The sequence below is a fragment of the Trachypithecus francoisi genome, unplaced genomic scaffold, assembly GCF_009764315.1.
Source record: "Trachypithecus francoisi isolate TF-2019V2 unplaced genomic scaffold, Tfra_2.0 Lachesis_group6, whole genome shotgun sequence".
NCBI classification, from domain to species: Eukaryota; Metazoa; Chordata; class Mammalia; order Primates; family Cercopithecidae; genus Trachypithecus; species Trachypithecus francoisi.
In genome coordinates this window covers 102,925,116-102,952,549 of record NW_022681471.1, presented here as the reverse complement: position 1 = coordinate 102,952,549, position 27,434 = coordinate 102,925,116, and the positions used below count along the sequence as shown (strand labels likewise).

Here is a 27,434-nt window from a genome sequence, read left to right as displayed (position 1 = left end):
ATGGGGGTAAAATAGGTATTTTCAAAACCATAACCCCCAGCAGGCCATAAATCTGGTTACTTTGATTTTCTCATTATAATTATTCAGTTTGAATGAAGCCACCTTTCTTCCACCATTTTAGATAATAACTTAAGGGAGGAAGCAGTGTTTCCTTAAGAACTTGGTGGATTATATCTACTCCCTAAAGATGTAAACTTTTGCCCTACCATAGTTTTTTTTCTCATTTGCAGTTAGCATTCATGAATACAGAAACTATTTCTTATTTTCCCTGAACAGCAGGAAATACATGATCAACTTCTGTTCTTATTCTAAGATGGTTAAGTAATACACTAATGTTATCTTAGAAAGCAGAATTTAAATAAGTGCCCTGTAGTCCCAGCTACTCGGGAGGCTGAGGCAGGAGAATGTTGTGAACCCGGGAGGCAGAGCTTGCAGTGAGCCGAGATCGCACCACTGCACTCCAGCCTGGGTGAAAGAGCAAGACTCCGTCTCAAAAAAAAAAAAAAAAAAAATCCAAAAAAAACCCCAAAAAACGAAACAAACAAAATTCTTGTGTAGTAATTGGTTAAAATAATGCATTTGGCCAATAGAACCTATACTGTTAGGAGTTACATAAATTAACTTGACACATTAAAGTAATCCCTAAGTATCTAATTCTAATAATATTTCATGATATAGATACAGAATATTTTAATACTTTAAAACTAGAATTGTTATTACTATATTATTTTTATAGTGAGATAAATCTGTTATTTCTGAGATCCAAAGAAATAACACATTAATACACTCTCGGTGAAGTAAAATCAGTCCTACAGGTCATTGCTTGACTTTGTGGGTTAAAATTGCTTTCAGCATCTTATTATTAGCACTGTTGCACTGGAGGCTTCTAACTCCATTATCATGGAGGTAGAATTTCACTTCTTATAATGGCATGCTACCTTGAAAAATGCAAAGTTTTAAGTACAGGATGCTTTGAGTATACTTGATTTTTCTAAATTAAAAGATTGGATTTATTGTCAATAACTTGTCACACAGGCAAACTTTCAAATTAACAAGTATTGAAAATGCTAGAAGAATAGATAAGTAAATGAACTACTGGCACATTTAAGAAATGCTTTTGAAATAGGTGGTTGTGTGTTATGGTTTGAATGTCCTCTCAACTCATGCTGAAATTTGATAGCCATCGTATCCGTGTTGAGATGTGGTACCTTTAAGAGGTGATTAGGCCACGAGGGCTCTGCCCTAATGAATGGATTAAAGCCATTATCAAGAGAGTGGGTTAGTTATCACAGGAGCAGGCTCCTGATGAAAAAGTCTGGCTCCCTTTCTCCCTCTGTCTTACATGCTGTCTTGCACTTCCGCTCTCCACCAAGGGATGTTGAACACAAAGGCCGTCACTGATGTGGGCCTCTTGACCTTGGATTTCCCAGCCACCAGAACTGTAAGAAATGCATTTCTTTTTAAAATAAATTACCCAGTCTGCGGTATTATGTTAGAACAACACAAAATGGACTGTGATACTGTGTTTATTGCTGGCACATTTTACCTTCTTTATCACCTTCTTAATTTAGATCTCTCTCAAGCTGAAGAAGACGAGATGAGAGAATCAACTTCTGTCATTTTATTTTACTGCCAAATCCACACTGTGATTTTTTTCCACATGCTGTTTCCAAATGTCATAAGATTATAAGCTGTTTGTTTTTACTCAAGTTTAACTGGTTTTGCATATGAGAAATGAATAGGATTATGTGTGTGCATACCTGGTGCATATCTAAGGGAAACAACAGTAAAAATACCCTGCCAATCAACAGGTTTAAAATCTAATAAAAATGTTTTTAATGTAGTACAGTCCTTTGCTGCAGACTTGAGCAAACATATTTAGTTACCGCTATTTCTTCATTCTTTTTTATTTTCATATGAGAAAAAATGAGTTTGTCTTTGATTTGCTTTTTATTTATGTGTGCATTAAACCAAAAAACTACATGATAGAGTTTATACATTCTGGAACTGACAGAAAAGTGTTATCAGCTCTAAACAATGCTTATATATTGTCGTAACTATGTATCAACAGAGTAATAAAGTTTATATATTATTCTTGAAGTAGAATCTCTAACAGAGTTGTGTTTGATTTTTATCCAAAATAATGCCATCACTCCTTCTCATTCTTTAACTAAATATGTTCCTCTGAATAGAAGAGCTGAATAAATTATTTTGTTTAAAGAGGGCATTTCATTTTAATTAAGGAAACAAATTACTGATCCTTCTCAGAAATTTCTGGCTGAACCTTAGGGAGTAGTTTATGCAAAATTTACAAAGAAAAAAATAGAAGGATATGTTTGGCTTATATTTAACCTTCTTATTTCAATTTATGTTTTCCAATTTAGGAATTTGTATTTAAATTGCTTCTGCCCTGCACAAAGTTGAAAAAGTAGTTGAAATTATCTAATGGATTTGTGTTTAGACAATCTAAAAAAAGTAAGATGTTGGCCAGGCACAGTGGCTCATGCCTGTAATCCCAACACTCTGGGAGGCCAAGGCGGGTGAATCACCTGAGGTCGGAAGTTTGAGACCAGCCTGACCAATATGGGAAAACCCCATCTCTACTAAAAATAAAAATAAAAAAACTAGTCAGACGTGGTGGCACATGCCTGTAATCCCAGCTATTCAGGAGGCTGAGGCAGGAAAATCGCTTGAACCCAGGAGGCGGAGGTTGCAGTGAGCCAAGATGGCGCCATTGCACTCCAGCCTAGAGCAACAAGAGCAAAACTCCATCTTAAAAAAAAAGTAAGATGTTAATATGCTAATGTTTCCTCTCTGGAAGAGATAATAGCTGATACCAGCTTGTGATCGCCTATGGACAGTTAAGAAACTGAGATAAGGGAGGAAGAAGCAGCTAGCAGGAACAATGAGAAAAGATTGCATTAGAAGTCTTAGTATCCACTGGTCATGAAGAAAATTCTATGGTGCCTAAACTTTATAATGAATGTCAATTAGGAATTTCAAAATCAGCTATTTCCAGTGCACTTTCTGTATCTGTATTTATCAATGACTTTTTAAAAAAAAAAAATTTATTTATATTTTATTATACTTGGAACCAAAAAAGACCCTGCATTGTCAAGATAATCCTAAGCCAAAAGAACAAAGCTGGAGGCATCACACTAGCTGACTTCAAACCATACTACAAGGCTATAGTAACCAAAACAGCATGGTACTGGTACCAAAACAGAGATATAGACCAATGGAACAGAACAGAGTCCTCAGAAATAATACCACACATCTACAACCATCTGATCTTTGACAAACCTGACAAAAACAAGAAATGGGGAAAGGATTCCCTATTTAATAAATGGTGCTGGGAAAACTGGCTAGCCATATGTAGAAAGCTGAAACTGGATCCCTTCCTTACACCTTATTCAAGAATTAATTCAAGATGGATTAGAGACTTAAATGTTAGACCTAAAACCATAAAAACCCTAGAAGAAAACCTAGGCAATACCATTCAGGACATAGGCATGGGCAAGGACTTCATGTCTAAAACACCAAAAGCAATGCCAACAAAAGCCAAAATTGACAAATGGGATCTAATTAAACTAAAGAGCCTGTGCATGGCAAAAGAAACTACCATCAGAGTGAACAGACAACCTATGGAATGGGAGAAAATTTTTGCAAACTACTCATCTGACAAAGGGCTAATATCCAGAACCTACAAAGAACTCAAACACATTTACAAGAAAAAAACAAACAACCCCATCAAAAATTAGACAAAGGATATGAACAGACACTTCTCAAAAGAAGACATTTATGCAGCCAACAGACACATGAAAAAATGCTCATCATCACTGGCTATCAGAGAAATGCAAATCAAAACCACAATGAGATACCATCTCACACCAGTTAGAATGGTGATCATTACAAAGTCAGGAAACAGCAGGTGCTGGAGAGGATGTGGAGAAATAGGAACACTTACATTGTTGGTGGGACTGTAAACTGGTTCAACCATTGTGGAAGACAGTGTGGCAATTCCTTAAGGATCTAGAACTAGAAATACCATTTGACCCAGCTATCCCATTACTGGGTATATACCCAAAGGACTATAAATCATGCTGCTATAAAGCACATGCACACATATGTTTATTGTGGCACTATTCACAATAGCAAAGACTTGAAACCAACACAAATGTCCATCAATGACAGACTGGATTAAGAAAATGTTGCGCATATACACCGTGGAATACTATGCAGCCATAAAAAGGGATGAGTTCATGTCCTTTGTAGGGACATGGATGCAGCTGGAAACCATCATTCTCAGCAAACTATCACAAGGACAAAAAACCAAACACCGCATGTTCTCACTCATAGATGGAATTGAACAATGAGAACACTTGGACACAGAAAGGGGAACGTCACACACCAGGGCCTATCATGGGGTGGGGGCAGCGGGGAGGGATAGCATTAGGAGATATACCTAAAGTAAATGATGAGTTAATGGGTGCAGCACACCAACATGGCACATGTATACATATGTAACAAACCTGCATGTTGTGCACATGTACCCTAGAACTTAAAGTACAATAATTAAAAAAAAAAACTGATGAAGAGCTCCAAAAAAAACTAAAGATTCCCCATTTCTCCAGCTTCCTATTTCTTCTTTTCAGTCTGTAAACACACTCACATAGGCACAGAAATATACTCAAATAGTCTTTGGCCCTCAAATCCTTCCTATATACTTACACCACTTACACCAACGGGTTTTCACTTTTCTTTGTTCTAAGAACATATTTGTAATTATATTACACTATGTTATATATATAATACATTGCACACATATATATTCCAATAGCTCATTATGACTTACTACAAAAGCACTTTACTCCTACCCCCGAGTTTCATTCCTCTGAAGTAATCATTTTCAACTTTGTCAAAAATAAAATCAGATCAAATTTTAAAACATTTAAAAGTTTACTGTGCATACAAAAGGAGAGTTTGCAAACCAGGACTCCTCAAACCAAGAGCATTAAGAAGCCCACTTCACAGTACAGTTGATAAAACATAAAGGATGAAGTATTTTGGCCTTTTTCATGATTGGTTGTTATATGTTAACATTCTTTTTAGGGCAAACAAAGCTGATTAAGCTGGTTTCTCTATAGCTGATTGGCTTCATTTCACTGAATCATGCTGATGAGGATGTAAAGCTGTTTTGGTTTTCATTTAAGATTAAGGATAGTGTTTCAGGAAGTTCAGGATGATTTAAATTTTGGTTAGGTAACTATGGGCAGTTGGCCTTAAAGTATATTTAAACTGTTGGTTTAAAGCTTTTAGCTTTAGCTCCGTTCTATGCCCTGGGAGGATGACTTCTATGAACTGGATCACCAGGTTTTCCTTGAACTTTGGTTTTTAATTTCACTTTGGCAATGACAGGTATTGGCAGGAAATCAAAGGACAGAAGCAGAGAGAGGTCAGGTATCTATTCCTGCTCCCTGATGATCCTTCCCTATCAGATTACAGTTTAATGGTCATTATGTTCCTCTACCTATGGTCCCATCTCTTGTTCGTTCAGTGATTCTTTCCCACAGTCCAAGGTCTTTCTAGTTCCAATAACACGGCTCCACCCTTTGCTTCCTTTTAAGGGATGGGAAAAACTTCCCACTACTGTTAGTTCCTGGGTGCCTCTCCATTTTTAATGCATTCCTTAGTCCTGCCCTCAACTCTAAAAATAGCCTCCTCATTAAATTCTCTTCAACTACTTTGAATGAGATGTTTTCTGCAAAGACCATGATTAAGGACTGTTTCACTCTCATTGCTTACTCACACATTTACCCTCTTTCTCCCATCCTCTCAGTATAGTTATGTATCAGTTAGACTATAACCAGAAAAAAAAGAAACTAGGAAAAAAATACTTGAAACATTTAAACAGATGGAGTTTAAGAGAATTTGCTCCTCATTTGATGGTAACAGGTGGGGCAACACAGATTAATATCAGCAGAAAGCAGTTACCACCCCTAGGCTAGAGGTATTAGGGTGGTTTTACAGGCCTCCATAGCCCAAGGTCACTTGGTAAATGTTGGAAACATGGAACAACTGTCTGGAAGGGCTACTGGAGCAAAGGAGATGCAAACCTTGCTAGAAAAGCCAGCTGAGGCATAGAGGAAGAAGAAACCTGGATTCCCTCTACTTCATGCCCTCCAGTCTCCCTTAGGTGCCTCCCTCTGGCTGAAACTACATGGAAGCCAGAGGAGAAGAAAACTTGGAAATATATGTGCAGGAGTCATCGCTCTGAGATATAGAAAAAAATGTCTCAGGGAAATTCTGGGGTATTTGAATTCTTTTATGTAGGCAACCATTCAATCCAGGCATACATGCCAAATCTCAAGTAAGTGTACCCATGTTGATAAATTTTACCTGATTTAACCCTATGTTCTATTCTCCCTGGTCCAGCAAACTTCACATCCAGTCCCACAATATGTTCTGATTTCTTACCTAAACAATTAGTAAGAACTTGCAACTATATTGGATGAAAGTGCTAGCTCCTTCCCAGGTCTTGAAATTCTCCCCTGAGTAATACTAGGACCTGACTCTTAAGGGCCGTGTGGAGGCAATGTGAATGGTGGAGTTTGGTCTTGAGGAGCTACCTTTCTTTTGCAAGACAACTGTCTCTGTGAGGTCATTAAAGGTTCTTTTTAATTTTTTTCAAAAGTAGCTTTATTTTGAATAGCCCAAACCTGAAGACAACGCAAAAGTCCATCAAAACTTATGGATAAACAATTGTAGTACATCCACACAGTGAAATATGACTCAGCAATAAAAAGAAATAATCTACTGATATTCCTAACATTGATTAAACTCTAAAAAAGGATGCTTACTGAAAGATGGCAGACGAAAAAATAAGTGCTCACTGTATGATTACATTTGCATAAAATTCTAGAAAATGCAAACTAATGTGTGGTGATAAAAAACAAATCAGTGGTTGTATGCAGATGAGAGGTCAAGGAAGGACAAAACAAAGAGATTATTAAAGGCATAAGAAAACTTTTGGGGGTGATACGGTCATTACCTTAATTATGACAATGGTATCATAGGTCTATATATATATATAGATATGTGTGTATGTCAAAATTTATCAAATTTTACAATTTAAATGTGTGCAGTTTCTTGTATTCCAATTATACACCAATAAAGCTGTTATGGCTACCCATAAAAATCTGAATCTTCCATTTCTTGGAAAATCAACCAACCCTATATTAACTCAATTATCTCCCATTTCCTGTATAATGGGAGGGTCGTCTCTGCCTCACTTTAGAAACTGGAGAGCAGTGAAAACCACATCCACCTGAACTCCAGATGGGTCACACAAGACCCAGCCCTGGACTGCAAAATGTCTCAAACTGTATCAATATGAAGGCTCTTACTTATTAGTTTTATTTATTTTTTGAAAGATTTTAAAAAAATTTTTTTAAAAAGTATATTATTTTATAAGTTGAATTTTTTTAAAGTTTAGATTTTTAAAACATTTTGAATTTTTTAATTAAACAAAAAACTATTTTGTTTTTAGAGACGTGGGTCTCATTAGGAGGCCCAGGCTGTCCTGGAACTCCTGGGCTCCCACCTCAGCCTCCCCAGTAGCTGAGACTACAGGCATGTGCCACCGCACCCAGCTTAGTTTTATTTCTGGAAATATGTTTTATCTAAATAAGATATAATCAAACATATTTCAGGATTTCTAACTGAAACAATATTTACCAGAGTCATCCTTACTAAGCATTAAAGCTTGACATTTTAAAAGGTAGAAAAATAGAATTTATATCTTTAACCTTTATAAGTTTGAATGTCAGGAAAGATGACAACATTCTACATAGTACAACAAGAAATGTATCAACTAAGTTTATCCCCTAGTCACTATAGGTCTTATCTGCCTACCAGATTTTGGACTTCAGAAACCATGACTTCTGGGTAGGTCTTAGGAGACAGCTACACTTTAATAGTGTTGGAGGATGTTAACCATCCCCTGGGGAAAAGGGACTAAACTCATGTTGTCCCAGATGTGCTCTAGGTGTCATAAAAGCCATCTCTTTATTGGGGTGAACTTAGGGCTCCTAGGAGGTAACCATGTAACAAGATTAGCTCCACAAAGCTCTATAGCTTTTCCTAAAAGGGCTTGGGTAGCATTGCCAACTAGGTCAAATTAGACTGTGAGCTGTTCTCTCTAAAGCACATAAAGTTGGAGCTCCCATAAAAGATGTTCCTCCCTGCATGCTGGCAAAGCCCAATTCTTTTCTCAATCAATCCCACACAGTGAACACAGAAGAGGAAAGGCTTAATCAATAAGGTAAAAGTCATTGTACAAGTCATTGCACAAATCAGATTAGTTGGGTTAGGAAGTTCCAAGGCTTGGTGATTTGGAGGCTGGAGAAATCTATCTCAGCTATCACATAGAGAGTCAATATTGTCCGCGAAGGGAAATCTTTGGAAACTTGCAGCAGATCTCAGTTCATGCATTTTTAGCAGGAGCTTGGTCATGTCCACACTGAAACCCATCAGGGCAGGGGAATGAGGACCTCCTAGTGTGTTCAGACCACTCGTAATTCCCTCAAGGAATAAAGGAGAGCAGAGAGGTCTTTGCTCTGAGCATACTGGGGTGATGGTCACACACCACCTGACTGCTAGTACAAGTTGAATGGTTTCTGCAGCAGACACTGGCAGTGACATAACACAGGTAAGGGGCCTGGGCAGGTTAGAAAATGCAACATAGCTCCTGAACACTTCTCACATACCTGGCACTTATAGGTGATTCCCCCACTGTAGATACCCTGCTGTACAAAGTTCAACTTCTGGTATTTAGCTCCCTCACAAAGGCTATTCTCAAAGCTTTTCTCTTTTTTGACTCATGCTATGTTGAACGAGGAGACGATACATTCCCTGCAGTCTTAAGGCCTCTTGCCAGCATGAAGTCTCTTGTGGGGTAAATGAGCTTAAAAGATACAGCTGGCCGGGCACGGTGGCTCAAGCCTGTAATCCCAGCACTTTGGGAGGCTGAGGCGGGCAGATCACGAGGTCAGGAGATCGAGACCATCCTGGCTAACACAGTAAAACCCTGTCTCTATTAAAAATACAAAAAGAAATTAGCTGGGCGTGGTGGTGGGTGCCTGTATTCCCAGCTACTTGGGAGGCCAAGGCAGAATGGCGTGAACCCGGGAGGCGGAGGTTGCAGTGAGCCAAGATCACGCCATTGCACTCCAGCCTGGGCAACAGAGCAAGACTCTGTCTCAAATAAATATATAAATAACAAACAAATAAATAAAATGAATTACACTTGACAAGGTTTTGTCTGTTTTCTTATTCTTGTCAAAAACAGTTTATGTATCTGTTGTTCAAATCTATCGCTCTTTTGTTTCATTATTTTACTTTAATAATTATTTTCTTCTATTTAGAGTGTTTTGTAATTTCCATTTTGAGTTTTACCTACAAATTACTCAAAATTGTGCATTTGTTTTTTGAGACATTTGAGTTAGTGTGCTATGTACATTACCTTTTTGTCACTGATTTTCAAAAATATTATTTTACCATATTTTTGTCACTTTTGTATTGTAGTTTTGGGAAAATCTGGAACTTTAATTGTGCTTTTACTTGTGTTTGTGTACATTTCTTCAAGTGCTTGAAAATAAATTTTATTCCGTTCAGAGTGCAAATACAGTAGATACATTAACTTAAGACTGTTACTGCGTTATTTCCCTCCTTTACCCAATTCCTTGAACTGCTGGTATCTGAGAGACATGTGTTACCTTTCTCAGCTATCAGTTACTCTTTATAGCTTTACCAAATTTGACTGATTAACCTTAGAATGGAAGGTTTTACTTAGAGCTGATTCATCCCACACAGAGTGCAGGCAGGTTCCATTTATATTCCTGACTCTAACGACCCTGTGGTGAGAGCTTTCTGCACCAAATTCTGCACAATCTTAGCACAAGTATAGTCAGTACTTTGTTCAATCTTACGGAGAATGTTAAAGAAGCTAATTGATACTCCCTCATCTCTCTACTGCTCCATGATATTTCCCAACTTAACTCAGATATCCTGCCACTATTATCAGTGGTGGATTTTCCTTGAAAATGCCCCAAACCTCAACTGCTTAACCTCGCAGAGATTTTACTAATCTAACGCATTTTTCAGACTTGGACTTTGACCGTCTATCCACATCTTCCTTCCCTCTGCCTTGTCCATGTTCACTTTCTGAAAAATAACTCACCTTTCAATTACTGTTTTGCTTAAAAACAAGGGAGATATTTTCTCCATGGCTGTGTATGGATATATAATTTCCAGCTACTTAGATGGGGTTTCCTATTCCAAGTAGGGTCTCCCTTGGCTGGGAATGGGGATAGGAGAGGTTATATCAAATACATCTCACACGCCTCTTCAGAACCTCTTGACTTTGTATGTCTCAAGCTTTTGGGCATGTGATCTTGTCCAGATGCTGCTGAGTCTACCACCTCAGCATTGACTCTAACCAGCTTCACATATGCGCAAACTAACAACTTTTCTTATGTAGCACTTCTCTAGGGACATTCCTCTTCGGCACTAATACATAAGATGTTGCAAGACATGCTTAGTTCCAATGTGAATACAATCCAGCAGAGTAATGGAGCAAACCTTGGAGCAGTAAGAATTGGGAGCCTGGAGACAGCAGTAAAGCCTCCCACCCTCCTTCCAGATGGATTGTCTTGAGACGCAGTTGTTCATACGCCACCTTGGAAGTTGGTCCCATGAGATGGCTCAGTCAGTAATGCATGATACCAAGCACTTGTCCAGTTAGAAATGCAGAATTGAATTGATTTTCTCTTCCGTTTCCCCTCTTTATGTCCCCTTCTTTCACTCCTGTTCCCTGGGTGCAATCTCTAATAATGTAATAGCACCTAAGTTGATGTAACAGGTGTTTCTGGAGAACCAACACCAAGCTAGGGGTGAAGAAATGCATTGCAGAGCTCCATTTTCCTTTCTGTTGGTAGCTTCTAGGGTGATGGTATGTTTTACACAAAATTGATGGTGAGCTAATATTCTATGGATACATCCAGCCCTGAACTGCACATGTCCACAAGGACAGTCTAGATAAAAAAATTGCTAGACTTGATCTCGCATAGTGTCTTGCACAATGTATTCACATCTTGAGTTATGCTAAAAGGGTGAGAAAGACACTCTCAACTCTTGTATATGAGTGTTCTGCAATGCAAACTCAGGTTCTTAGCATGTGAGTGACCTCAAAGAGCCTTTCCATCTCACTGGGATGCATCTGTTCTGAGCAGGGAAAATCATTGAATGATTCGGTTCAGTCCCACTCAAGTCCATATGCAAGAAGCTCTTCCTTTTGTACTCACTTCTCTAGGTGACTGGGGTCCCATCCTACATGTAAGGGCTTATAAGTGTCTTTAGAAAACGGAGGCCTGTCCTGAGAGGCTACACTGAATGTGAATTGAGCAAATCTAGAGGTAGCCCGACTAACATCACACCTGCTGGACATTTTCATGTTGATTCACAGAAAATAAACTGTCTGCTATTAAAGTGAGATTTTTAAAAACCTTCATCAGGTACCAACAGTAAGACAAATGAATCACCCCTTAGGTTAATGGTCTCTACTAGTCTCTGTTATCCTCTATTGTTCATTCCAAGTTGGATCCTGTCATTCTATATTCTAATGCCTCACAAACCTGTCTCACTCTTCATACTTCCTCTATCGTTCCTCTCCCCTAAATCAAGGACTTTCTTTTAACTTTGGGGAGGTGAGAAGGGAGGAGGGAAGCTTTTCAGATTTTTCTGCTGATCATAACTTCTTCTAAATATATTGATTCTGAATCCAAATTATCCCTATTCCTCTAAACCTAAACGTTTGAAATTCAAAAACCAACATTTGATTATTTTTATGTCCACCTCTCTCCATTTCTGCTGAGTCAAACATAATGGCTGTCTGATTAAGTAAGAGTTAAAGGGTAGAAAGAAATATCTATAGTAGGGGAACTTTGTTAAGTTCTTCATGAATATTGTCCTGCCATGTTCCTGATGCTAATTGTTCTTTCTTTCCTTCCTTCCTTCCTTCCTTCCTTCCTTTCTTTCTTTCATAATCGTCTCTTTCCTTCAGTCTTTCTTTCTTCCACAACCCACAAAATCAGGCACTTTAAAGAATAACAATAAAAACTCTTTATGACCTTTATCAAGATGAAGGAGATTCACCACACTGATCACTGAGCAGAATAAATTGTAAAATGGAACTTTTAATATTTTAAAGCCATTTGGAATACAGTTTGCATGAACGATTCAGATCTGTGGAGAGATGATGACCCTGGAGAATTTGCACTGACAACCATGGGAAGAAGACATGAGAGAGTAGCTTTTAATTGCATATTTAATTGACCTTGCAAGAAAATCAGCCTCATATTTGGTGAAGAGTACAATTACATGAAGATTCAAAAATATTATCATCCAAATAAATTACTCAGACTATTTTATATTATTATTAGAATCACATAATATCTATACTCTGCATTATTTTGACAGTGCTAAGATAACCACCATCGTGCTTTATAGCTGAAGGGATGGAAAGTAGTTAGGCGATAAAAGAAAATATATCTGCTATCAGTATTTTAGTAATTTGTAATCAATAACTATATCAAAGACTCTGAAAAGTTTTCAGATATAATATCAAAACTGTCATATTTATAGTTAGTATAGATGTGCAATTGTTAAATATTTGTATAATTTTAAGGTGGCCTATTCCTTTTCCAGTCAATTGGACATTAATGTAATTTACAACCATGCAAAATCAGTTATTTTGTATGTTTTCATTTTGGATAAAGCTAAATAAATTGTTATTTTAAAGAATAAGCACATGTACGTTTTTCCAATGGCACTTGTTCCAAGAACCTTTTTCAGACAAGTTTTAGGGGACAAAGTTAACAGATATTTAGAAAAAGGCCTTGGTTCCTATAGAAATAAAACTTAGCCAAAGTCCTGTGTATAAGAGGAAACAGAAAGATAATTTTAGAAGTTTCAAGATAAGAAATGATCACTGTTTTATGTGAGAGAAAGCAAAAGTATTTTCTCAGACCCAGGACATAGACCAGACAGTCACTTATCATGATAAGCGGTAATTTTGGGTGAAAGAAGCAAGATCTAAGGGCACATGGGAACTGTGACCTATTAGAACTTTAGCTTGGTTACTTATGAGTACACTTCCATATAGAATTATGTGAGTTGCAGTTATGACTCTCATAGTATAAGCTACGAAATGTTTGGCAATTCCTAAAGCTACAGCCCATCTGCCCTAGTCGTACACTGCATTAAAAGAAGTAGCATCCTTGCTGGACACAGTGGCTCAAGCTTGTAATTCCAACTACTTGGGAGGCTGAGGTGGGAGGATAGCATGAGACCAGCAGTTTGAGGCTGCAATGAGCTACTATCCCGCCACTGACCCCAGCCTGGGTGACAGAGCAAGACCTCTTCAAAACAAAACAAAACAAAACAAAAACAAACAAACAAAAAAACCCAAGGCACTGATCAGAAACCACTTCTCTGAATTCATCCTACACGTGGCCCATTGATGCAGGGGAGAGTAAAGAAATAAACACCTCTCTTCCCAATTCAGAGAAGGAAGAGAGGAAGTAGTTGTGTAGGACACAGTAGCACCATACTGAAGAGCTTGCCAGCCAATTTCCTAGGAACTTCATCCATTCATTCACTTAGCATAAAAAAGGAGGAAGACATTGAACATCAAGCAGGATTTTACTGGCCTAGAAACTATGAGAAAAAATAGTTATTGCCCTCAAATTATGCTACTAATAAGCTATAAAATGTGAGGCTTTTTTTTGCGTGTGTATACATGTTTGTGAACAAACCTTCAGGATGGCTTTTATATTCTGAAAACAATATGTAATAGATTAACTTAGTTTTTTAAAACCAAGGTTTAATTAATTACAGTCAGAAATTGAAACACCTGATTTTTCCACAGGCTTTAGGTTCCATTCGATAGTTTTATTATTTTATTATTTGGAAGCTGGAAAACTTAACAACCAATTTTAAAAGGTATTTAGAAAAGATTTGGTCCCATTTTAAAATATCTTGGAACAATTTTAAACTGTATATATAAATGTAATATTAAGCTTCCCTCTTACATATACCACTTATCTGAAGTAAAATCAAGCCTTCTCAAATATTAATATTAATATTAATTCAACATACGTGTACATATGTGCTTATGTATATATATGCATATATGTTCATGCATGTATATATGTGTACATATTAATACACATATTTGTTATCTACATCTCCAGAGTGAGAGAAAGAGTGTGTATATAGTGAAGCTAAGGACCGGATATGGTGGTGAAGTAGGAAGTGAAACAGATAAGCTGGGTATAAATCCTCGCCAAACTTAGGCACACCCAAGCATCAGTTTTAGGAAATTGTTCACAAGAATCTTCGTGCCTTAGAGACTTCTTGCACTTCATTAACAACAAAGAATTTAAGAGTATTTCCTTAGTGTGAAGAGCATACTAAGAGATGAAGGCCAATGGTATCTGGGATGGCTTCTAGACAAACACTTCCTTAATTGTTATTTAGGCTCATGGTTTTTATATTTGTTGGCAGAATGTTTTGACAATTAGAGGTTTTAAAACAAGCAATGGGGAAAGGATTCCCTATTTAATAAATGGTGCTTGGAAAACTAGCTAGCCATATGCAGAAAACAAAAAGCGGACCCCTTCCTTATACCTTATGCAAAAATTAACTCAAGATGGATTAAAGACTTAAATGTAAACCTAAAACCATAAAAACCCTAGAAGGAAACCTAGGCAATACCATTCAGGACATAGGCATGGGCAAAGACTTCATGATTAAAACACCGAAAGCAATGGCAACAAAAGCCAAAATTGACAAAAACTTAACAACCGATTTTAAAAGGCATTTAGAAAATATTTGGTCCCATTTTAAAATACCTTGGAACAAATTTAAACCGCATATATAAATGTAATATTAAGTTTCCTTCTTACATATACCACTTATCTGAAGTAAAATCAAAGGGATATAATTAAACAAAAGAGCTTCTGCTCAGCAAAAGAAACTATCATCAGAGTGAACAGGAAACCGACAGAATGGGAGAAAATTCTTGCAAGCTACCCATCTGACAAAGGTCTAATACCCAGAATCTAAGAGGAACTTACACACATTTACAAGAAAAAAAAAAAAAAAAAAACCCCATCAAATAGTGGGCGAAGGATATGAACAGACACTTCTCAAAAGAAGACATTTATGCAGCCAACAAACATTTGGAAAAAAGCTCATCATCACTAGTCATTAGAGAAATGCAAATCAAAACCATAATGAGATAACATATCAAGCCAGTTAGAATGGTGATCATTAAAAAGTCAGAAAACAGCAGATACGGGAGAGGATGTGGAGGAATAGGAATGCTTTTACACTGTTCGTGGGAGTGTAAATTAGTTCAACCATTGTGGAAGACAGTGTGGTGATTCCTCAAGGATCTAGAGCTAGAAATACCATTTGACCCAGTAATCCCATTACTGAGTATATACCCAAAGGATTATAAACCATTCTACTATAAAGACACATGCACACGTATGCTTATTGCAGCACTATTTACAATAGCAAAGACTTAGAACCAACCCAAATGTCCATCAATGATAGACTGGATAAAGAAAATGTGGCATATATACACCATGGAATATTATGCAGCCCTAAAAAAGAATTAGTTCATGTCTTTGCAGAAACATGGAAGAAGCTAGAAACCATCATCCTCAGCACACTAACAGAGGAACAGAAAATCAAACACCACATGTTCTCACTCATTAGTGGGAGTTGAGCAATGAGAGCACATAGACACAGGGAGGGGAACATCACACATTGGAGTCTTTCAGGAGTTGAGGGGAAAGGGGAAGGAGGGAGGGAGAGCATTACAACAAATACTAATGCATGTAGGGCTTAAAACCTAGATGATGGGTTGATAGGTGCAGCAAACCACCATGTCACATGTATACCTATGTAACAAACCTGCACATTCAGCACATGTATCCCAGAACTTAAGGTAAAAAGAAAAAGAAAAAGATGAAAAAGTTTTACTTAAAAAAAAATGGACTGGACTGCCTAAATAATGAACTTCATGTCATTGGGAAGGTTCAAGAAGTTAGTGCATGAAAACCATCTTTCAAAGTTGCTTTAGGGGGATTTCTTACTGATTTTTGAGGCTAGACTTGGCTAAAAGTAAGTGCTTTCCAACATATACAAGTGATTCTTCATTATTATGGAAAAAACTCAGATGTAGAGTTGATCAATGAAAAACTTTAAAGATATTTGTGAGGCACTGATTTATATTTATATTGTAGTTTTCGACAGCAGCCTCAGATGTCCTTTTCTTTCTTTCTTTTTTTTTTTTTTTAAATTATACTTTAAGTCCTGGGATACATGTGCAAAATGTGCAGGTTTGTTACATAGGTATACATGTGACATGGTGGTTTGCTGCACCCATCAACCCATCATCTACATTAGGTATTTCTCCTAATGCTATCCCTCCCCTACCCTCCACCCCGCAACAGGCCCTGCTGTGTGATGTTCCCCTCCCTGTGCCCATGAGTTCTCATTGTTCATCTCCCACTCATGAGTGAGAACGTGCAATGTTTGGTTTTCTGTTCCTGTGTTACTGTGCTGAGAATGATGGTTTCCAGCTTCATCCATGTCCCTGCAAAGGACATGAATTAATTCTTTTTTATGGCTGCATAGTATTCCATGGTGTATATGTGCCACATTTTCTTTATCCAGTCTAAGACTGATGGGCATTTGGGTTGGTTCCAAGTCTTTGCTATTGTGAATAGTGCAGCAATTAACATACGTGCGCATGTGTCTTTATAGTAGAATGATTTATAATCCTTTGGGTATATACCCAGTAATGGGATAGCTGGGTCAAATGGTATTTCTAGTTCTAGATCCTTGAGGAATCACCACACTGTCTTCCACAATGGTTGAACTAATTTACACTCCCACCAACAATGTAAAAGCATGCCTATTTCTCCACATCCTCTCCAGCATCTGTTGTTTCCTGACTTTTTAATGATCACCATTCTAACTGGCATGAGATGGTATCTCATTGTGGTTTTGATTTGCATTTCTCTAATGACTAGTGATGATGAGCTTTTTTTCATATGTTTGTTGGCCACATAAATGTCTTCTTTTGAGAAGTGTCTGTTCATATCCTTCGCCCACTTTCTGATGGGATTGTTTTTTTCTTGTAAATTTGTTTAAGTTCCTCGTTGATTCTGGATATTAGCCCTTCTGCACAACAACAACAACAACAAAAAACTATCATCAGAGTAAACAGGTGACCTACAGAATGGGAGAAAATATTTGCAATCTACCCAACTGACAAAGGGCTAATATACAGATTTCCTATTTCATGTGAATGTTTACTAGAAAAAAAGCACTTAAATGTAACATTTCTATGCGCTTTGTGGGTGTTTTCTGTTGTTAGGAATAGCTCTATCTTTTATGATAGAGATGTGTCTAAGCTTTGAAAATTTTTCCTAACTAGTAATAATTTTTACTTGATTCCTCACTTGTTATATTAAATGCCATTTTGTGCAATAACTAATTTTATCTCCCATTCTAACAAATATCAGAAGGCAAATTCATGTATCTGATTAAGGAAATACTGTTCTTAAACATTGACAGGATTCAACATACCCTCCCAATAAACATATATTGAAATAAGTATATATATTATCTTTCTGTAGAGAAAGAACATTCAAATCTCATTTCTAGTTTTAATTAGCAGTTACTTTCTTATTTGTGGACCTGTTTCATAAAACATGCATTCTTAATTTTTTGCATAGTTCCCCCAAATTTTTTTCTGGCTCAGTTTTCATGTAACTCATTTTTTAAAATGGAAAACAGGGGATAACACCTTTGCTTTACACATTGGTGGTTATTTATCAATCTAGAGGAAGATTGTTGATTGGGGAGAGGACGTTCAGAGATGACAGCTCAGACAGCTAAACTCAGATATATGGGGGGTTAGAACTTCAAGTGGTTGAGATAGGTAATCAAGTCCTATAAGACTTTTAAAAATAAAAATCTACTCATGGTCTCTTACTAGGTATGTATGGTTCATATATTTGAAACACATTTAACTTACAAAAGGTTTAAGTTAAAAATTGTTCTTGGTTGAAATGAATGGATATAAACCAAAGACAACTAAAAGAGAAAATTATGTAAATACTGACGCTTCTGGGATATTCAAAGCCACTGCAAACACGAATACCTCTCATGTTGTCGTGACTGGATATATATTTATAAAGATCTCCATGTCCTCCAGGTTGCTATTTTTCACTAACTAATTTAGGCAGATTTTATAAAACTTTCCTATGTGGTCAGATGTACAATATTTAAAAAAACACAAAGAAACAAAAATTATGACCTTGCAGTTTTTAAGGACAACTTCAGCATTTCCTGAGATATTACCTTGTTGTAGGCAGAGCTGGTGGGTCAAGCGAGGCCTGGACACTATGCATGAGAAGAAGTAGAAGGCATAGTTTGTTGTCATCTATACATGGGTCAGTGTCTTGTCACAAAACTGCCATTTAATACCTCATGGTGCTCAATATTGCAAGCAGTAGTAGAGATATAAGGAAACTTTTTTTCCCCAACACTTTTATTATTTCTGTCCTCTTTTTCTCCCAATACTGTACATTTACTTGAAACAGCCAGTGAATTTTAACGTCTTCCCTTTCTGGCATATGACATTAGAGCTCTGCTCACTTAGCACCTCAGTAATATTCATTGCTTTTTCAGCATATTTCAAAGCTTTTTCTTTTCCAAATTTTGACCTAACAAGTACTGAGAACCTATTATTCCATCACTGTGGGGCATAGAAAGAATAATTAAACGTGATACTTCTCCACGAAAAGCTAAGACATGCATAAATAACTAGAGTAATAGTTCAAGTTGACATCTCAGAGATAAGGGCAAGTGGAAATCGTACAATAGAGAGATTGCCTCCAGCTGGTGAGTCTGGAGGAGGCTGCTCAGCCTTTTAACTAGGCTTTGAAAATAGGCAAAGCACTGACAAATGCATATGGCAAAGAGTTACTGTTACTTGCACTCTTTCCTTCCCCTGTTCTACTCTTTTGAATGCATGCTATCACTCTTTCATCCCCATCTATGGTCTAAACCCACTTGTCATAGCTACCTTCACATTATCAAATCCAGTGGCCAACTCTCAGTCTTCCCCTTCACTGAACTTTCAGTGGCATTTGATAGAATTTATCCTCCCTCCTTCTAAAAACACTTTCTTTTCTTAGTTTATGGGACACCATGCTACTCTCCTGATTTTCCCCATGTTTTGGTGCCCACTTGTTTCCAGCTTCCTTTGTTATAATCTGCTTTTATCCATCTTTGAATTTTACTATGCCCCAGAATTGAGTACTGAGACTTCTATCCATACCATTTCAATAGGTCAGTTGTTCTTAAATGTGATTGCACATTAGAATGACCAGAAAAGAGTTAAAAATTTAACATTATTCTGACCCCTCTGCTCAGATTTGGATTCAGATGGGGAAGGGAGGGCCTCAGTACTTTATTTTAAAGCTCCCCCAGTGAATTAAATGTGTGGCATGATTGAAAAACAGTGAATGGGGTGATCTCATCCAGTTCCATGACTCCAAATATCACAAAAAAAAAAAAAATTCAGTGACTCAGATTGTTATCTCCAGCCTTGAGCTTTCCGTTTATCTCAAGCCTCATAACTAAGAGATTACTAGAAAATTCCATTTTGCTGTCTAATGCCTATTTCAGTTAACATGTCCCAAATAGACCTTTTGATTCATCATCAAATTTTCCACTTATCCAAGATTTCTTAAATCAGAAAATGGAACATGCCGTAATCCACCCTGCTGTTCAGACCCCAAACTTGGGAGTTGTCCTGGATTACTGTCATTCTCTCTTTTCCCACATCCAATTCATTAGTAAATATCCTTATTACCATCTTCCAAAGTAACCTTTAAATTGCTCATTTCATACCACTTCTTTCCCAATCTCTGCAGTTTAAGTCGCCATAATTTCTTAGTTAGACTAGTCCTTAGCCTCCTAACTCATCTCCTATATTCTTTCTCCATCAACCTCACCATCTGTATACAGCTGCAAAGTAATCCTTCTAAAAAATAAATAAAATCATATCTCTTTTCTGCTCTCAATCCTCCAAACGGTTTCTATAACACTTAGAATAAAACCCATTTATTTACTAGAGCCCATATGATTGGGGGATTGACCTGTACTTACTCTGGCCTCATTTCTCACCACTTTTAGAAATCCCTCATTCAAGGTGCATTGGCCACAACAGTCTCCTTGCTATTCCTTGTATACCTCACACATGCTCCTGTCACGGGCCTTTGTGCTTACTATTACATAGACCCCAATATGATGTGGCTAGCTCTCTTGTATCATTCAGACTACAGGTCACACATTACTTCTTTCAGGGAAAACTTCTGTGAGTGTTGGATCATAGGGGATGACCTCTAGCCCATTATTTTCTTTTATTTTTTTCATACCTGACACTTGATTATGTTTGCTTACTTAATTTCTTTCTTCTCACTAGAATATAGGCTCCATTGGTTACTTCATCATCATATCTCTAGCATCTAGAACAGCATCTTAAATATGTAGGTAGGTGCTTGCTAAATGCATACTGGATACATGAATTGATGAATGAATGTACAAATGTAAAAGGAGGGATTTCAGGCTAAGGAAACCATATGAGTAATGGTATGGAAACAAGAATAAGTAGCTAGTTTGGGAGAAGACCATACTTGAGTGAAGGATACTTAGAGTGGAATGGCAAGAGACGGTTCAAGAAAGGAAAATATAACCCAGGATGTGGAGAGCCCTAAATGACACATGGAATTTATGAAATGAGAAGCCATTGAATATTTTATGTGGGTTGTTTATTTGATTGAAAAAATTCAAAATCAAATTATTTCATACCTTAGTAGATGTAGTGGGTAAGGGAATAGGAAGAATCAAATATGATTCTCAAATATTAGGCCTGTATAATTGAAGGATTGTTAATGGCACCAATAAAGAGAAATAAGACAGAATAGTGGGACATTTTTGTTTTGATACTGCTTATTGTAACTGGTAGATTTGAAGTTTGAAAGCATAATCATGTATTATAGATGTTAAATTTAATGTGCTTGTAAAACACACTTGTGGAGATGCTGAAGAATCAGCTGCACATGAAAACATGGAACTTGGGAGAGAAGTCAGGGTTAAGCTTTAGGGTTTGAAAATTCTGCCTTAAGGGAATACAATGCTATCTTGGGAGTGGGTAAGATTATGAAATAGGACACTGTGAGGTAAGAAATGAGAGCTTATTGTTAAATTTTTGGAAATGTAACTTTAAAAGGTGGTATGGGGACTAAATATGTGGAGAAACCAAAGAGAATTCAGAGAAATAGGAGGAAATTTCCACGGGATGCAACATTATGAAAGTCAAAGAAATAAAGTGAAAAAAAGAGAAGTTAAGCATCAGTTTAAGTACTGCAGAGACTTTGAGGAGAGTGAAGAGATGAGCTCATGATTACTCCATTGGTGTGACTGTGGAGGTCTGGATATACAGCTTGGCAGAACTTAGGAAAAAATAGAAGGATAGTATCTTTATAGGGTAGCATGGTTGTGTAAAGTAAAGAAAAAAACTGAAGGAAAAAAATACTTGAGAGAAAAAACTGATTCATACCTCAAATCAAGCATAAGAAGTTTTAGAGGAACAGATAGAAAAATCGAGAAGAGAATGTTGGTTCACCCATGGACTAAAACCCTGCACAGCATATAAAATGGCTATGTTATCCCTAGAAAGAAGTACAGGTGTATCCTCTTCTGACTTAGGAGAAAAAGGGAGAGAGAAAGAGAGGGAGAGAGATACGAATGGATGAGTAGACGTGAGAAAGCATATGTTAATTACACTGTAAGTTGGAAATAAAATAATCTTTCAAGGTTAGGTGCTGAGTGGTGTGGGAGAGGAGTTGGATAACACAGGTTAAAAGATGATGATTAACACAGTATTGATGCCTTTTCAACCTGACCTACCTCTTTTTGTTGTTGTTGTTTGTTTGTTTGTTTTCTTTTTCCCCGAGACAGAGTCTTGCTCTGTCACCCAGAGCTGGAGAGCAATGGCATGATCTCGACTCACTGCAACCTCCGCCTCCCGGGTTCAAGCAATTCTCCTGCCTCAGCCACTGGAGGAGCTGGTATTACAGGGACATGTCACCACGCCCAGAGAATTTTTGTATTTTTAGTAGAGACAGGGTTTCATCATGTTGGTCAGGCTGGTCTTGAACTCCTGACATCGTCATCCTCCCACCTCTGCCTCCCAAAGTGCTGGGATTACAAGCGTCAGCCACCGCGTCCAGCCTTGACCTACCTCTTAATAAGTTATGTGGATATAGTTATATTTAGATTTTGTATTTGCACAAATAAAAACCACATGTAAGTATAAAGAATATTGCTGTTGCAATTTATAAAAATGTTTTTTCTTTGCCATATAAGAGAAATATAATATCAGTTTGCGTATTTCTTGTATAACAATATTTTTCTGAATAAAAATGAACATTTATCTACTATGATGACATTAATGATGATACCAAGGAGTCTTCAATCCCAGGTACAGCTGGCTGTTAAATATCTGCTCTAAATAGTTAATGGTCTTCCTTTCTTGCAAAGGAGCATCACATTATTTTCTTAATTGTATATAAGTTAGATAGAGAGTTCTAGAATTATTTCTCATAAATGAGTTGAGTTGCAGGAAGTACTTAAGAGTTTAGAACAGTAGCTGGAACGTAGTAGCTAGTCAGTGTATATGAACTATACTTCATTATCACCATCATCTTCATCATCATCATCATCTTCATTGTCATCATTGTTATTGTTAGAAAGGGGCATATGAATCTGGATTACTAAATTATGTAAAATATTGATGTATCCATGTTTATTAATGTTGCCATGGGTTTTTAACAACTTGAAACATAATGCAAAATCTTGTTATTAACTTTTTGATACTTAATGATAAAAAATTTTAAGTGTTCATATTTATGGTCAAGGCACTGATCAGTATTAATATATTTGATATCATGTGACTATCATATTTAGTCTCATGAGAATTTCACTGTAGTTCAGCATTAAGCATACTATTAAATTGAATAGCTTAGCCTTGTGAAGCTAATTAGTATTCATCAAAACAATGCCAATCATAATGGGTTCATTTGCTATTAATATGAATGTTATATATATTCTACAAAAATTTTATTATAGTTGTTACTAATGTATTATCGTAATAAAGGATATAAAAGGTAGAAAGTACATGGTTAATCTAGCTAATGAATTTTTATATAATACTTTATCCTATTAGAAAAGAAAAATTTGTTTTCACCTTATATTCAGACTTAGAATTTCTTTTATATATTAAAGCTGAGATTTGAAGGGTACTCAAATGTGAAGACAAATAACACAATAAATGATGCTAGAGTTATCCGTTTCTAAAAAGAGCCAAAAATCTATTCCAAAAAGTTTGCCTATATGAGTCTGACATTTGTGCTGTGATTTGCTTCAGGCATAAAGTGGGAATTATCGTTCTTTATTATATTATTAGTAAAGGATACCAGCATTTTAATATATACATACCGACTCTTGTAGTAAAAAGTGAACCTTATTAGTAGGTTTCAAATCAGAATAGCTAATATACCCATTTTAACGTGGTTTATTATAAACTTAAAATATAATAGGGCTGACATGCTTATTCCTCCCTCAGGTATCTTACCATACTGAATTGAAATAAATGGACTACCTTTTTAATGCAATTTTATTGTTATTACTTATATATTTTCTAAAGCCTACACAGATTTTTTTTGCTTGCTTAATTACTAAAAATTATCCTAAAACAATGCTGGACTAAATATGCATATGAGATGTTAAAAGTTATTATGTGCGGTTAGTAATGGAGAAGTGTGACCTTTTCTCAGTGTGGAGTAGTTTCTGTTAGAGATAAGAGTAAGACACTTGCTGACGTACCATGAAAATATTTAAGTTCTTTGTTTCTTGTTTTTTTTTTTTCCAGAATCAAAGCCTATTGCCAGGGTTAGCAATAGAACTGGCATACTTAAATAAATAAACAAATATCCTAAAACAAGTAAACCCTGAGTGTTAAACATAGTTAATTTATTTTCACAATCTGATGTACATTTGGATATCCCAGAATAAGGACTTATGCCTGGAAATAATATTGTCTTATTTTTAATTTACCTTTATCATGATGTATATCAATTTTATGACTTCAAAAACTTGACACATTTATCTAAGGGGAACAGAGTTATCATATTTCATTGCTTAGATATATCCTGAATAAATTAGCCTGTAATCATTTTTACCAACTGATTCCTTGGTTACTCTTTGGACAACCAAGCACAGACCCAAATTTTATGAGTGGTTGCAAATCATTGGCCATTTTCTTCAAGATCAAGGATACAAAAGTGCTGAATCAAATTTGCAAAATAATAAACAGATACAGCTCTTCATTCCTTGAGGGGAATGGAGTATAATATAATTCATTTAGATTTAAAACTAGTGTGCCTTTATATAGTCAGAGGAGATTTTTAGTAAAAAAAAAAAAAAAAATTTTCTATCCACTAACTAAATCAGCTTTACCTCATAATTGCAAATGATGAACGATATGACAAATGCAAAGTCTGGGCCCCTAGATCACAAATTTAAGGACAGAGGGCATATTTTCACATGAAATTTGATTTTATAGTCCTCTTATGCTATAGGAAGCAGACGTTCTTTCCCACCATAAAATACCTAGGGTTTTCTGATAAACATAGACCCACAACCTAGGACCTAAAAACAGTAGTAGACTAGAAAGATAGAACATCATCAGAATATTTCTGAAATAATGCGCAATTCTATTAGCTGTGCCTCCTAACTTCTAGGCTATATAAGGCCCTTATTCTCATGTACTAAGCAATAATATACAAACAAGGATAAAGTTATACCAAGTTCTCACACGTTTTGTCCACAGAGTGAACATTAAAATAAAAATTTAACCAGAGTAATTAGCCAAAAACAGTATGTGTCTTAACAGCTGAAACTTTTACTTCTGTCCTTTCTCAATCACAATTCCATATTAAGCTGGCTTTTTGTAAAATGAATACGTTGGTAGATTAATTATTATCATTTAAAAACTGTTCAGTTGTATCTAGAGCTTTAATTTTAAACTTAAAGCCTTATTTCCTTTACATTGATACAGAACAATCAATAATTCAACCTAGTTTCCCTTAGACCTAAATATGTTTTCTGAAGAGTTATGTACAGTGAAGTTATTTTACAGTTTACCATAGGAAACAAGAATTTTGCAAATGTGACTAACATATTCTTGCCTCTTGCCTTTTTCTCTTTTGAATTTTTCTGTCTGCTTGCCTGCATGTGGTCCTTCAGCTATTGTTCGCTTTTGTTTCTGTGGCAGTCAATGAAAAAAAAAAATGCCTGGAAACAGAGATAAGGAAAGGAAGGGTCCATTTTAAGAGCTAATTTTTCAATTATCTTCATGTAAACTTCTCTAGTTTACCATCAGTTACTTTCCTAAATGCAGTATTGCAAAGTGTCTACTATAGTTCTTTTAAAATATATTATGGCAGCAAAGATATAAATTTTGGGATTTTTCTTCTAGTGTTATGATTTAGATTGTCCCCACAGCAATAAAACACACTGTATGTGAGACTTATAATACAACACAGAGAACAAAGCTTAAACTCTGGAGATGCTAAACTACAGCAGGTCACAGAGCAGTACAAAAGGGAGTAGAACATCAGAATATGTTTTCAAAACTGGAATATGAAAGGCTATCATTAATTTGCAAACACCGAGTACTTAACAATATTCAATGTACTTTAGTAAGGTCAGTGGGCCACACAGAATTCAGAAAGATGTGGTTCCTGTGCTTGAGGAGTTTATAATCCACAGGCTAGAGTTCACGCCAGAAGCTCTCCCAGGCTGGTATTGCAGCCTATTGGACTGGAGTCTTAGGTGAAACCCTGTCCCCTTGGCTCCAGTAAGCACTGGCCTAGTGAGGGCTTTCCATGGTGGTTCTGACCCCACAATTGTGTTGGGCATTGCCCTAGTGGGGGCTCTCTTTGGGAAAAGTTTCTGTCTGGGCTCCAAGGCTGTCTGATACACACTTTGAAATCTATGTAGAGGCAGCTGTGCTTCCACAGCTCTTGTAGTCTGTGAGCCTGAAGTATTAGCACAATGTGTATGATGTGAAGGCTCACTGCTTGCACTCTCCAGCGTGCCAGTCTGAGTTACCCCTGGGCCTGCCTAAGTCACAGGTGGTGTATCCAAGGAGCACTGTGCTGGAATGCAGGGAGCAGAGACCTGACATGACCCTGGGTAATGAGCCCTGAAATCCCACAAGTGTTCTGGGTCCTCCCTTTAGATTGTTTTTCCCTCATGACCCTACTACTCTGAGTTTATGATGTGCAAGGCAGCCTCATAGATGTCTGAAATGTGTTCCTGGTCACTCTCCCAGTGTCTTTTTCTTTTCTTTTCTTTTTAATTGTCTCTAATTCTAATTCTAATTCTCTTGCAATCCACCGCCACATCTGCAGCTACTTCCTCAGCTATAGTCCTGAACCCCTCAAATACGTCCATGAGAGTTGGAATTAACATCTTCCAAACTTCTGTACAACTTGATATTTTGATCTCCTCCCATGAATCGTAACTTTTCTTAATGGTATCTATTAATAGAATGATGAGTCATCTCCAGAAGGTTTTCAGCTTACTTTGCCCAAATCCATCAGAGGAATCACTATTACAGAAATAGCCTTACAAAATACATTTCTTAACTAGTAATATTTGAAAGTCAAAATTATTTCTTGATCCATAGGCTGCAGAATGGATGTTGTGTTAGTAGGCATGAAAACCATATTAATATCCCTTTACATTCCCCTCAGAGCTCTTGGATGACCAGGTGCATTGTCAATAAACAGTAATATTTGAATGTGATCTTTTATTCTGAGCAGTAGGTCTCAACAGTAGGCTTAAAATATCCACTAAACCATACTGTAAACAGATGTGCTGTTATCCAAGTTTTGTTTTTCCACTTAGAGAGTGCAGGCAGAGTAGACTGAGCATAATTCTTAAGAATTCTAGAATTTTCTGAAGGGTAAATGAGCATTGGTCTTAACTTAAAGTCACCAGCTGCATTTGCCCCTTGTAAGAAAGTAAGCCTGCCCTTTGAAGCTTTGAAACTAGTCATTGACTTCACCTCTCTAGCTAGGAAAGCCCTAGATGGCATCTTCTTCCAAAAGAAGACGTTTTGTGTCCATTGAAAGTCTGCCATTTAGTTTAGC

General features: G+C 36.7%; 1 long non-coding RNA gene across 1 annotated transcript; it reads left to right on the top strand.

The window, feature by feature from the left end:
- Positions 1-4,413: 4,413 nt before the first annotated feature.
- LOC117077982 lies at positions 4,414-16,035 on the top strand. The gene is made up of 3 exons (XR_004434886.1): positions 4,414-4,427; positions 5,450-5,455; positions 15,927-16,035. It is a non-coding gene; the product is annotated as an uncharacterized LOC117077982 (long non-coding RNA).
- Positions 16,036-27,434: the final 11,399 nt, after the last annotated feature.